The sequence below is a fragment of the Chroicocephalus ridibundus genome, chromosome 2 (genome assembly GCF_963924245.1).
Source record: "Chroicocephalus ridibundus chromosome 2, bChrRid1.1, whole genome shotgun sequence".
NCBI classification, from domain to species: domain Eukaryota; kingdom Metazoa; phylum Chordata; class Aves; order Charadriiformes; family Laridae; genus Chroicocephalus; species Chroicocephalus ridibundus.
This window is the reverse complement of record NC_086285.1, coordinates 27215208-27228744: the sequence shown is the minus strand read 5'-3', so window position 1 is coordinate 27228744 and position 13537 is coordinate 27215208.

The following is a 13537-nucleotide window of genomic DNA, read 5'->3' as shown; positions in this document are numbered from 1 at the left end:
GTTCTATGAATATTAGTAAAAGAATCTAATTACTACTTATGCAACTACCAGTTATTCCTCTTTTTAAATGCAACTATACCCATTAGTTTGTTGTGAGTGGCCTGACGATAGCCTCAGAAATGCTTTCAAATTGCTGGACATAAAAGCCATGTATATGCTGGCTTGCACATTGCTGAATGTATAGGGCACAGGTACGGGAATATAAGCAGCCCTACTATCCTGTGCACAGAAATTGCTCCCAGAGCCCCCTTTGTGGTAACTGGGAAGTTGTTGCACTCCCATTGCTGATGCTGGGTCCAGTATTGCTATCTTCTACTTTCGGTAAGTCAGACTGCAGCACTTAGCTATCAATTTCTAATTGTGTGTGATAGTACAAGGGAACACAGAATTATACTTTACTTAAGCAAATTCAAACACCTGCATCCTCGTAACCTACGTTCAGCCCTTGCTGAATGGGTTAGATGGTCAGTGCCAGCACAACCCCTGGATACTCCACCTCATCCCTTGATCTTTGGTCTGGGGTAGTGCATCATTTCTCCCAGTTTATTTGACAGGAGACACATGAAAAAATGTGATCATTATTTTTCAGCATTGTTATTTTTCAACACTTCCACTGACCACATGGATCTTTGTAGTTAGCAAAAGGCAATTAAACAATTGTTTCTGTGAGGTATAAGAAGACACATCCCTGCTAGGATACTACACACACAGTATAAAAGGTCCAAATCTGTCAACTGAAAGAAAAGCTGCTCTGATTTTGGGCTGTATAGCTAATGAACAGCCTAACAGTCTCCTTTTCCCTATTAATGTGCCATTATTCAATGATAAACCCAACTGACACAGTTTAATAAAAGCATAAAATACAATTAAATATATACAATAGAATTGTATAAGAAGGGTTATTTACTTATTCACTTCAAAGAAATCCTCTGCCCTAAAACCAGTGTAATTTCCTGATGCTACAAAAAATTGCAGCTAAATAAGTTTTCCATTTGCAGATTTGTCTGGTGTAATAGGCGTGTGCAAGCTTTTCATTTGTCACCATATTGACTAATACATACTCAGTACTAAAAAAGCTGCTTGGTATCTCAGATTAAGCTTTTTGTAAAAGACAGGGAAAGCATCCGGCAGAAACCAGGTGATAAGTGGAGTGTTTGAAATGAAGCAGTGGATGCTGTCAGCAAACTGCTGTGTGTTTGATAAAGAGGCTGGACTGGAAATATAATTTGAAAACTCATTAAAAAAAGCTATAACTGCTCATGAAACTCCTCAGCAGATTTCTCCCAGTGACACAAATGAAACACAGTAGGAGGAAAATATTAAACTTAACTGGACCATTCCAGTGTGTTCAGGAAAAGATGAATCTCAACGCAGAGACTCTCCGGTAACCCCTCTGTATAGTGAGTGGCATAATCATTGTGTAATTCACAGCTCTGAAGTAGTCAAAATTGTCTTAGAAGCTTTCTCAAAAATGCTTATCCTGCTTCAGAATATTTTTAAGAAACAATGAGAGACATAAGCAATTCACAATCTCCATCCTTGGACATATTTAAAAGCCGTCTGGACATTGTCCTCAGCAGCAGGCTGGTGATGACTCAGCTTGAGCAGAGGGTTGGACCAGTTGACGTCCAGAGTTCCCTTCCAACCTCAACCCTTCTGTGATTCTGTGCATATTTTTTATAAGGAACTTACTTAAAGGTTCAAGCTGAACTGATGCACTTTTACCAGCTCTACAAAACAGTCTATTTTTTCAGATCCATTGGGTCAAGCACAATGGGAATTAAAAGTTCATCACACGAAGCTGTAGTAGCTATTTCAATAAGGCTCTAACTTCTATTTAAACTGTCAAGAATAGCTATCTAATTTTGACTTTCAAGTCTCACCTAACTTAACCCGTGCTGCTAAGTAAGTTGTGATATTGAACGTCCTTTCCAGTAACAGTTGTACCTCGTCTAGATTACATGGATATGGCTTCAGTTTCCAATCAGCTATTTGCCACAGCTGCTAAAGCTACCAATCTCTAAAATCTTTTCCCAGTGAAGTAAATGTAGACCAAAGTCTGAAACCCAGCTGGCACACCCCTTACTACAGTGGAATGACTTCACCATAGTTGAAATCATTAGTTGTTTTTGCTCTCCAGCAATGTGGAACAGGATAGCTATTGCTATAAAGCATGAAACACAAATAAAAACGTTACATTTTCTGTTGTCTCAATTCTGCTCAGGATCGTGGCTTGTGTACCAACTGGAATTTTTAAACCTGATGTCATTAACTTTGAGTCTTAAACCATTTGGAAAGGCTCTCTGATTTTGTGGTACCAGTAGAAAACAAAATATGATGATCTCACCTTGAGAAATTTAATGGATGGGTTTGTATGTTAAAACAAAAATCAGAAAATATTTCAGTATAATGTAGAGACTGAAAATTTTCCAGACTCTTAAAACTAGAAGTCAATAGTTCAGAGGTGGCCTGATTTCCAGGGTAAGAAAAAGTTATTATCGGAAGGACGAGTAGGTTTGAGCAGAAACTGAGATATCTGGTACAGCTAGGTGCCAAAGGATAAAAATAAAAAAATAAATAAACAAAAGGACTGTTCCTTTCTTCTCTGTTTCCTAAATGCCATCTTTCCTCAGAGCTGTACACCATACACTGTGTTAGCACTTTGCCTCCGCAACTCACCCCCTCCTGTTACTCCACTCTGAACACCACGCTCACCCTAAGCGGCACAGTCTCTCGCGTGGGTTACTTGTGTAGGGTGTGCGGTGACTGAGAGGACATGGGACTTTGTAGGCATCATCAGAAACGGTACCTTTAATTATGACCACCCCTGGATATGGAAAACACCTATCTTAGAAGCTTCTAGTGATGCTTAGAGTTGTGTTATGCTCTGCCAGACCCAGATGTATAAATATTATCTACCGTCTTATTGTCAGTCTTCTCGTTTAGCTGCTTTGCAGGTCCCTCCTGCTGTTTTATCCTTGTAGTAGTTGGTTTTTTTTTAAACTGAGAGACAAGGCAACAAGATGAAGATTAAAGAAAATAAAATCTCCATGTTTATCACAGTACATGTATTCCTATTACAGACTATAAATACCAACTCTGCTTCACACAGCTGTTAGAAGTCAAGGTTCACATCACAGCGTGAAGCGTATCACACTATATCACCCCCACAAGCCTTCATCTACAAGCCTTGTAGATTAACTGTGAAGTTGATTTCTTCTGTGAAGCTGTCAGTCTTTATTTTTACTTTATCAGTAAGTGGTCTTTATTTTAGTTGCACAGATGAGCTTTCAGGTCCCTCACCTGGAAAATTTTTAATCAATTCTTCATATAGATTTTTGATACTTAGGGAAATGTTAACTTTAAATAAATTGTGGTATTTGGTGCAATGTCTCGGTTTAGCTGAGAGGTTTCAAGGTTGAAGATAAAGAATGCATCAACATGATACATATTTGTAACAGTGAACTGGCAATTTCATTAAAATGCCACAAATAAAGCTAGAAGAGAAACATGTTTGTACAAGTAATAATAGCTTATTAAGTGGCACTGGCTTTCTATTTTTTTGGGAAGACACTGTAACTGCCAACTTCTAAAATCATCATGGTTTGCTATTTTCATTTATCTTGACAGAAACTATAATTCATTTAACAAAAGGTTATCAGCATTTTTGAACAAATATATTTAAAAGAATCAGTAAAACCCTCAAGAAAGCATCTAGGACAGAGCCCTTACTTTTTACAGAAGAAAAATATGGCTGTTAGAACTGAGGAAGGAGTAATCTATAATATTACATATGTACAAGCTAAAACCTAGCACCTGAATCTGTTTCACCTCAGCCAGCCCTCTGGTCCTCTTTCAGATCCTCTTTTAGCTACATATTCTGATTTCAGGATTGAAATTGTGCCTTCTTTAAGGTCAGTACTGACACTTCCCTTAATACCCCTTGGGTCAGAAATTCCACCTGAGTTGTATGAACACAGGCAAAATAAAGACTGTCCAAGGAGCAGCAACTGCAGATTTTACTGAGCTAAACCTACTAAAGACATTGAGTAACAATGTCTCAAATGACAGTATGTGAGACATTAATAATCAATGGCTAAAGCAAATTCAGAGCAGGAGCTCATGATGAGTCTTTAATATAACGGATAAAATACCAAATATTAGCAAATATTCATGACATGTGAAGGAAGGAAAAAGACTTATATTTCTTTTTGTCAGGCTGCCAGCTCTCAAATAATTCAAATTGAATGGTTTCAAGGATTCTCATAGTTCTTTCCAAGCCTTTTTAAGAGCCAGCTACCAGTAAGGAGTGTGAAACATTAATCTCTTAGTTTTAAATCTATTTCCATTTGTAGAAGGGTTTTTCCAGGTGGTCAGCGTGTATTTAAAATTATGCTTCTTTTTGCATGAGAGGAAATGCTCTGCGAATGAAAAAATACTTTTACACGGAAAGGAGTGAGCGGGAGAGATGTGCTCCATCTGCCCTAGCACTTCTGAAAACATTAGCTAGGTCTCCTTTCCCCCTTCTGGTGGAACTCAGCTGATTCTCCAAGTGGTGTTTTTCCATTCAGGTGGAGTCCAATGACGCTTCCCAACACCACTGAGTTAATTCCATCATTTCTTCTACTTCTCATGGTGCACACTGTGGTTCAGGTTAATTTGCATAAACCATTTCCATTTTCAGGACACATTTATAAAGTCATTTACATAGCTGACAACTGCATTTCAGTGAAAGATTCATAGTGCAGCTTCTGGTCTCCTGCTAATTGAGGTTAGAAAGGCATTACTGATGTAAAAATAATAATGATATCCTGCAACTCAATACAAACCTACTAATAATTCAGCTCTGGAAAGAAAACAATCTTTTCATATTCTCTTCTTAAATGTCATTTAAAATCCTTATTTGTATTCTATGAAATAAAATCTTAACTATCAGTGTGTTATAGTCTCCCAGTAAGAGTTTCAATTGTTTTGTTGATAGTTCACAGTATATGTAAATAATTTGACTTGGCTTTAAGTTTATATTCTCCAGAGTTTTAGGAAAAATAAGCTCTTAAAAGACTGAAGATGAACAGTTGGACTATTTTTAAAATCTTGGCTAGAATTTATTGCTACTAAAGTTCACATGGGATATTCCCGAAAACCAGGTTTATACAAAACAGTTCACTGAAGAACCTCAGAGTTAAGCTGTAACAACTCATCTAATTAACCTCCTAGCTAATAGGTGGCAAAAGTGAACCACAAAGGATCATTTTCTCATTTTCAAGTGCCTATGATATTCACATTCCTTACGCCACGTGGAAGCGTCCAGCAAGGATTCAACGTCTTTTGAGAATTCTGCGAGGTAGAGACAGTAGAATACCTCAGGTCCCTTAGGATATCTCCTACAAGCATTAACCTCCTTGCTTTGGTAATTGTACTGACCGTACACAAGGCTTTAAGTTATTTCTGCCTCCCCACGTATTTTCTTCCAGACTAAGGAGGTCTCTCTCCCTTTTTTCCCCCTCTTCCCCAGTAGAGGTGTCTTGCCCAGCTACCAGGAGGATATCTGTCTCCCAGTCAGACTGCCTTCAATCCCCCGAATCCATTTCAACACAAGCACTAGCTAACTGCTATTGACAATGAGAAGGGTTATGGCCTTAAAGATGTTAAATTCCCACAAGTATCCTAAAAATACCTGACTAGTAAAAAAAAAAACAAACCCAGAAAAAACCCCCGATAACACACCAGTGGAGGGAAAACTGTTATGCAAGTTCTTAAGCTTTTTAGGCAACAGAGAAAAAACAGAAGAGAAAGATTTTATTATGATCATGATTACAGTAAAGCTTGGAGCTGACTACACCCCAGGCAGCTCTCAAGGTCCCTCCCTTGCCCCTTCCTTCGTTCCCTGCTCCTGGTTTCTCTCGGGAGCAGCACCAAGGCTGCTGTCTGCTCTGGCCAGCACTCACCTTGGGCACCCTGTGGAACCCTGGGCACCTGAGGAGGAGCGGACATGAATTGCCCAGGCTGATGCTGGAGAAGTTCAGCCTGAGGCAGCAGTGAAACCTGCACCTCTTCTGCCTTCAGTTGTCCACCCACAGAAACCACCAGACTAGCTGGCACATCGGCGTGCAGGGATCCTTCTGAATGCTACCTTCATTCCACGCTGGAAGTCCAGCCACGCAGGGCCATGAGGGAGAGATGAATTTCCCCTTTCTGACAATCGCTGCGGGGGGTGGTGGGGGGCAGGCAGGGAATGTAAGGAGGAAGCTTTGACAAAATCAATTGGTAGAACACAATGCAGCACATTTGCCTATTTTTAACCCAAACTGTCCTTGTTTACATTTTAAAAAATTCTTATTATGAATCTGTTAAGGGTGATAGCTATCGAATATTTCTTAATAATTCTTAAAATGCACTTCAGCTCCACAAATTACGTGACTCCTAGAATAGATTCTCATTACATGCACTGTAAGTGCATACACAGATCTTGTACCTAGTCCATGATAAATCACGACCTTGAACAGCCTCACATGAAAGCTCTTTATATATAGCTGTTTGATGATATGGGTGAACATGATTTTGCAAACTTGTCTGCACATTCTGTATTTTTTTCATAAAACTGTTACATCCAGTGCAGCACCATCAAAACTTACATCTTCTTTTACCAAGATGTACACTATTTCTAATAAAAAGTTTTTCACCTTTATTCTAAAAACTTACATATAATAATATATTTTAGATATTATGTTAATGCATTTTCATTAATTTTGTGCTCCTACTTATCTTTCCTTCAAATGGCTTCTTCTTTGCTAAAATGTGTCTGAAAATGTAATACTCACAATAACATAACAGATACTACAGGAGTCATAAGGGTTATAAGGTATCTGAGAGAGAAGCCACGCCTTTGTATATAACTTACAAGATGGACCATATCATCTGACTCTATTGTAATGCAAAAAATGATCATTCCTCTCCCACTGACTCTGAGGGAGGAATCATGTCTTCCTATATAATCTACATGATGGATCAGGTCATTTGATTCTACTGTAATGCAAATAGTGGGCATTCTTCTTCCACTGGCTTTGAATAATACTTTTCTTTCTTAAGCCACATTTTAAGGCGTTAGAGCATATTAGTAAAAATGATTAAATAAGCCTCTTAACATCCTTGGCAAGAAATTCACGTTTTAGTGACAGGGAAACAGAAGAACAGGGATGTTAAAGATTTGGCTCCATCCCAGAATTAATTTTGCAAGTTCGGAATCCAATTATCTTCACTCTCCATCCTGCGTATCACTTTCTAGCCACAATTTCTGAGCTGCCGTCTGCACTGCGTGCTACAAGAGATGTGAGGAAATACTGCCCTTTCTCCAGGCATGAGCATGAGAGCCTACGCTGAATCTGACCTCTCACGTGCCACCATGTTAGGAAGTGCAAATCCAGAATTAGAACTAGACCTGCTCTCCTGGCAGGTCACCAAGATTTTTCTCTGGGACTTGGCCCAGGATCTTTTGTGTTTCCTATGATTCAAAAAGATCATGAGTCAGATCCAAAAGTGGCAGATCCAGTGGCACGTGCATGAACATGTCGAACTTGCACGCACACGGCACGCACTGGGTGTGTTAGACTTCCACCAGAGCAACCGCACACCAGCAGTGGCTCCAGTGCCTCTCCAGTCTGGGCTTTGGCCGTATGTGCCAAGCAAATACCAGGCACAAGAGCCAGGTGCCACAGACCTATCTTGTTTGCTGTCTGGTTTTGCTGGCCTTGCCAGACTTCTTTCTATTATTAATTTCTTAAGAACTCTCATCTCTGGAAAAAGCCCAAAGCAATATGCAGTCAGTCACACTGTAGTTGGTCATGATTTGTCCAGATACAGAAAACCGCATTTCCTAAAACAGAATCATGTGGCCGGAATCATCCCTACCTTTACTGGGGTCAATGCTGATCCATGAAGGAGGAGTGTTGGTCTACACTGTTCAGCAGGAAGCCACCAGAGGAACTCTTCAAACCAGATCCATGACCATGTATCCTGCCAGGAAATAGGGATTTGGACTGGGGCACTAGAAGAATACTTTGATTAGTAATGACTAAAGCATAGCCTTTAAATACAAATGGAATACATAACTTAAAAGGCAGTCTTATTGAATAACAGTTTTTATTTTTAATAAACGAGGTTATCCTAGTAATCTCATTTAAAGAAAAATTATCCTTATAAATGAAGATACATGAATATGAAATTCAGATATGCTAAATATCTACATTTTCTTTTACATCAGTGTGGACACCCAGCACTGCTATATTAAACTATCATTTGCATTTTAACTTTATGAGTTTCCAACTAAAGTATAATTAATTAGAATGATTTGTAGTATATGGATTCAACTCAGGAGCATTACTGTGAGTAGAGTTTGCTTGTGTATAGTGTCCTCTCCATCCTTCCTGAACCCTTCTGGGGGAAGTTACTCTGTAAAAAACATCAACCTGACCCTTTCCCCTCATTCAGGACCTCAGGAAAGAGATTTGGATAAGAGGGTTCAGTTGAATAACTGGATTTCCTGGATAAAAGGATTAGAAAATATCAACCCATCTTTACTTGGTTGTGTAGAACTAAAGATGGCAATTAGTCAAGGGGATGATGGTCATCTGAGCAGCAGGGGTGTAAAGCCATGTTTTCTAAGATGGATAAGCTGAATAAGGCCTCCTTAGCAAAGCATAAAAGGGAAGGAAAATGTGTTGGATAAGATAGCTGCTTAATTTGTCACAAGTTAAATAGCAGGGTATAGAGTTCCAGCAGGCCAAGGCCAGCACTCGGAGACAAGAGACACAAGAGCAGTTTGGCAGACTTTGATCTGTAAGCCAGGATCCAATCCACAACAAAGCACCAGCTGGTGGACCTTGAACCAAGAGGCAACCCACCACTGGACACGGGCTGGTGGACCTCAAGATATCCACAACAGGATGCAGGTTTGGTGAAGTTAAACTGATGTTAAATGGGGTAGAAACATTTTTATCCTGTAGGCAGTTCTCTAGACCTTTTGCTTAACATGATCCCTAAAGGGACAGAGGATTCTGCTTATTGCCCAATTATGAGTATGGCTCATTACATCCATAAAGTAGACGTTCGTATGTGTTGGCATAAATCTGTAGACTGTCATTTAATTCTAACTCATATATCACATCCTTTTTGACCGTACAAGTGACAACAACTTTTCATGCTATTTTCAAGAGAAGATTTATTCCGTTGGTGAATGGGCTGTGGGAGGTGAGATCTTTCTTCACGGTATACCATAAAACATAACCTAAGTTTGCTTTTATCTACATTTACAGAAAACCATGAAAAGAACCCATAACTTTTAATTCTGAAATATATTGATCCTTTCTACACTATAATTAATGATCCTTTCCACATTATAATTACTCCAGTCTTTGATACCATGGCATAAAAATTGATGATATTTTGTTACTGCCTTCATTAAAAGCTAGGTAAGGTGCTCAGATTTTCAGGGCGTTAGAAGAGCTTTTCTTAGAAGTGCATTGATGCATCTGTATGGAAAACAATGTTACGCTTTCTTCCCAGTTGCTACACTGAATCTGTCAAATAATATGAATACCGACATTAAACGTATATATTCTTGTGGCATAGTCTAGTGCTACACAGAAACCCACAACTAAACTCTGAATGAGCCACCACAATACAGGAAGCCACATCATCCCATTAGCATCATGCTCCAGTACAGGTAATTAGCCCTGCTGCTGCACTCCATGCAACAGCCTAAGAAAATTATCTTTGCAAAGGTACTTTGAATCGGTAATTTATTTGTAATGGTCTTTCAGGAAAACGAGGGGCTTGCAAGAGCTTTTGCAGATTTATGTTCAGGCATTAGCTTCTCTAATTAGTCACGAAACAAATTGTTTTGTGCATGATTTGCTGACCTATGGGAAAACTAAAGAGAATTAAAGAAGTTTGGGGTTTTTTTGTTGTTTTTGTTTGTTTGTTTTGTTTTTTTGTTTTTTGGTTTTTTTTAAGTAACACTCCAGTGGCCAAGCACAAAGCTAGCACAAAGCTCTCGCTCCAGCACCCAGGAAGCTTGATTTACGGTCTCAGTTTTGCCTTGCTGGACAAGGAAACAAGGATGATGTCTGCCCCATCTGCCTTGAGAAATGTGCTGTAGGAAAACGCTCTGCCTAGATACAGGTCTGCAAAATAGTTCTCCCCACACTGAAATTCATTGTGCCTGAAGTCTCTGTTTTTGTTGAATATTTTGACTCGTGAAAGCCCTTCCCACGTGTCTGAAAGGTCAAAATAAACAGAACGTAAATCATCAAATTACTGTTTAATTGCATCTTATGAAGCATTGGAACTGTATGCTCCATTCATCCCATACATTTGTTTTACTGAAATGAAAAATTACTTCGACTTCCACTTTTTATTTTAAATTTATTAGTCCTCCTCTTTAGACATTACAGTTATTAATGCTCAGGCTGCTGCAATGGCTCTGAATTCTTATCACTCATTCAGCTGATACTATTACCCAGTCAAAGCTGACATCAGAAATGGTACCTTAATATTAGAGAAAGAAATCATGACTGGAATTATTCATAGATTACACAGCATACACTACTTGGACGACAAAGAATCAGCGGAGCTGGAGTTTTTTAAATAAAAATTTACAGCCTGATCCAAAGTCAATACAAAAATTCTCCATGACTTCAGTAAATTTTGACTCTAGCCCTATGTAAGGAAATTTAGGAGGGAGACCAGCAGTTATGTCCATAGCCTTCCTTCTCTATTTTGATGTACTTTAACAGCACTGACAAGACATCAATAAAAATATAGCAGAGATTTCTGTGTGTATTCCGTGTAGAATCAAACAAGAGATGGAGCAGATATGCTACTAAAAAGTAACTAATGGAAAGAGTAAGCAGATTCACAGTATTTATCAACAACAACCAAGTAAATAATAATTATATTTAAATTATATTATCCATGAGCTAATATAAAGCTCAATACTTCCCAAACATAGCTTATATCAAAGTGAGGGGAAAGATGCGTTCACTGTTAATAAATGTAAAAAAAGTGTTGTAAAGGTGAAAAAGGCTGTACTTTCTTACTAGTCACTTTCTGCTGATGCAGCCACACGTATAGCTTCTCCTTCCCCCAGCTGGTCCTTCGCTGCTGACCCCTGTCTGACCAACCAAGCTCCCTGAGGCCTCCCACAGGATAACATTGGAAAACTGGACTGGAAAAACTGAGATGATACTGAAATCAGGAACAAGAAAATAACATGGAATGCATTACAGCCACAACTGTATAGAAATACATACCGTAAATTTTGGTTTAAACATATTTACTGAGTCGTAAAATCTTATTATGAGATTGCATGATTTCTCAACCTGTAATCATATACACACACAATGCTATGAAGTCTTTATAGGTACAAAGTGTTAATGATCCTTTGAACCTGTGTAAGGAAAGGCCCAGGATGACTAGGCATGGACGAGTACAATTGCACATATTCAAGGAAGCTCCTCTGATTCCCAGCAACATGATTTTATCAAAGATAAACAGGAGTTCCCAGAACCTCGACTAAGAAACTTCTTGGTTATCTTCTAAAAACAATAAAGGCTATTTTGGCAGATACTTGGTAAGGGTTATATTAAAAGAACACCATAAAAAAATTAATGGAGTTTGAATACACAATGAGACGACATGACTCCAAACCTTATCCCAGAAAGAAGTTGCCATCTACAATGGAAGCGCATTAAGACTAGAAACAGCCATTGATCTCTTTCACAGTATTTAATGAAGTTTTGAAGAACAAGGCTGATGACATCCTAAGTCCAGTGTCAGTTTTGTCAGCTTTCACAATATGGGAGGAAATACCTGAGTGATCTGAGTTTGTTGGAATAGAAGCACTTCAAGGGCTCTAATTTGCTAAATAGAAATAGGTGTTAATTAGAATAAACCAGGATATTAAGTGACAAGGATACTGATGGAAGATGCTGACATTACTCCTTTTTGAAGATACTGAATCCTAATCAAAAACATTCTGTGATCTAGCTCTGCTTCTATGTGGTTAATGTATTAATTTTATTTAGAAATGTCTCGTCAGCTGTTACTTAATTGCACAATGAATCAAGATTTAACCAGCAAATATTTTTTTTAATAATTGAAGCTTACTGCTTAACAAAACAGTGATTGAAATATTTGATACTAATGAAATACCATGCAGTATCAGCTTTTCAACTCTCTAATGATGCCTGTGACTTGTTAGGCTGTTTTCACAGCCTATAATTGTTGAAAGCAGCAAGTGAATCATGACGACTGTGAAACCCTGTTTATCAAACATGTAAGAACACTGACATTCTGGTTACTTATTTAATAATTCAATGATAATCATGTCACTATTATTATCATGTTAATAAGATTCCTCGGATTTCGGTTGTGTATTGGAAGTTTGATTATACAGGATCTTTTCAGAGAGCTTCCCTGTTTTTTTTTTCTTTTTATTGCTTTTGCGAGGGAGTCATGGAGTAATCTACTCATAAAATATACGGGCTGCTTGCTATGTAAATGTATTCAGATAGTTTAATTGGAGACAGTAAAGAGAACTAAAAAATGGTAACAGTGGTATGACAGTTGGTAGGACATGTGGGATGCCTCTTTTATAAAATATCTCTTAAAAAAAAAAAGAGTAATTGTTCATTAATATTTTGGGGAAAGGAGATTACACATTGCTAAAGCAGGGTGTCTGACAATGACACACCTGTGTCATTGTAGGCCACTATTAAAAGATTATAAAAACATGGTCAAGACAGATAAGCTTGCAGACTGCATGCTTTTTTTTTTTTTTTTTAACGTGCTTTTTCTTCCTATATGTTGTCACTGATAAACAAAAGGTTGATGAGTCGGTCACTTAAAACCACTTGCCGACTACTCATTTGGGCTTCCTGGCAGGAAGAGCTGCGCATGCCAAGGAACAGCTGCAGCCACAGCTGCCTCGCAGGCACACCTGGCGCACAAAGCCGGGCAGCCCGGGCCACAGCCTCCGCTGGGACACCTGCCAGGGAACAGGACAGAAAGCCAACAGGAGCACCATTAATCATGTCAACAGAAAAAAATGGTATTTATTTCACAGATTCGGTCTGTGACATGATTAATACGAATAAAAACAATCAATAGAAATCTAACATAAACGTAGTGAATATTAATGATACCCAGTTGACCTCTATGTCCAGCCTCTGTTGTGAGACAGAATCGCGATTTCATTATTCATCATCATTATTATTACTATTTCATTATTATTTCATTATTACTATCTCATTATTCATCAGGAGAACTATAAAATTAACTTTTCTATGAGGCACTTTCAGCGTATGAAAAAAATATAAATTCAATACGATAAAAATGGATTTGAAGCATTAATCATGTCAGTATCATTTCAATGCTTTGCTGTAAGAAACTGTGAAGAATTAAACATGCTATTTATACATTGCATGTAGACTTGATATGTTATTTCAAAACACCATAAGCAGACTATAGACATAAACCG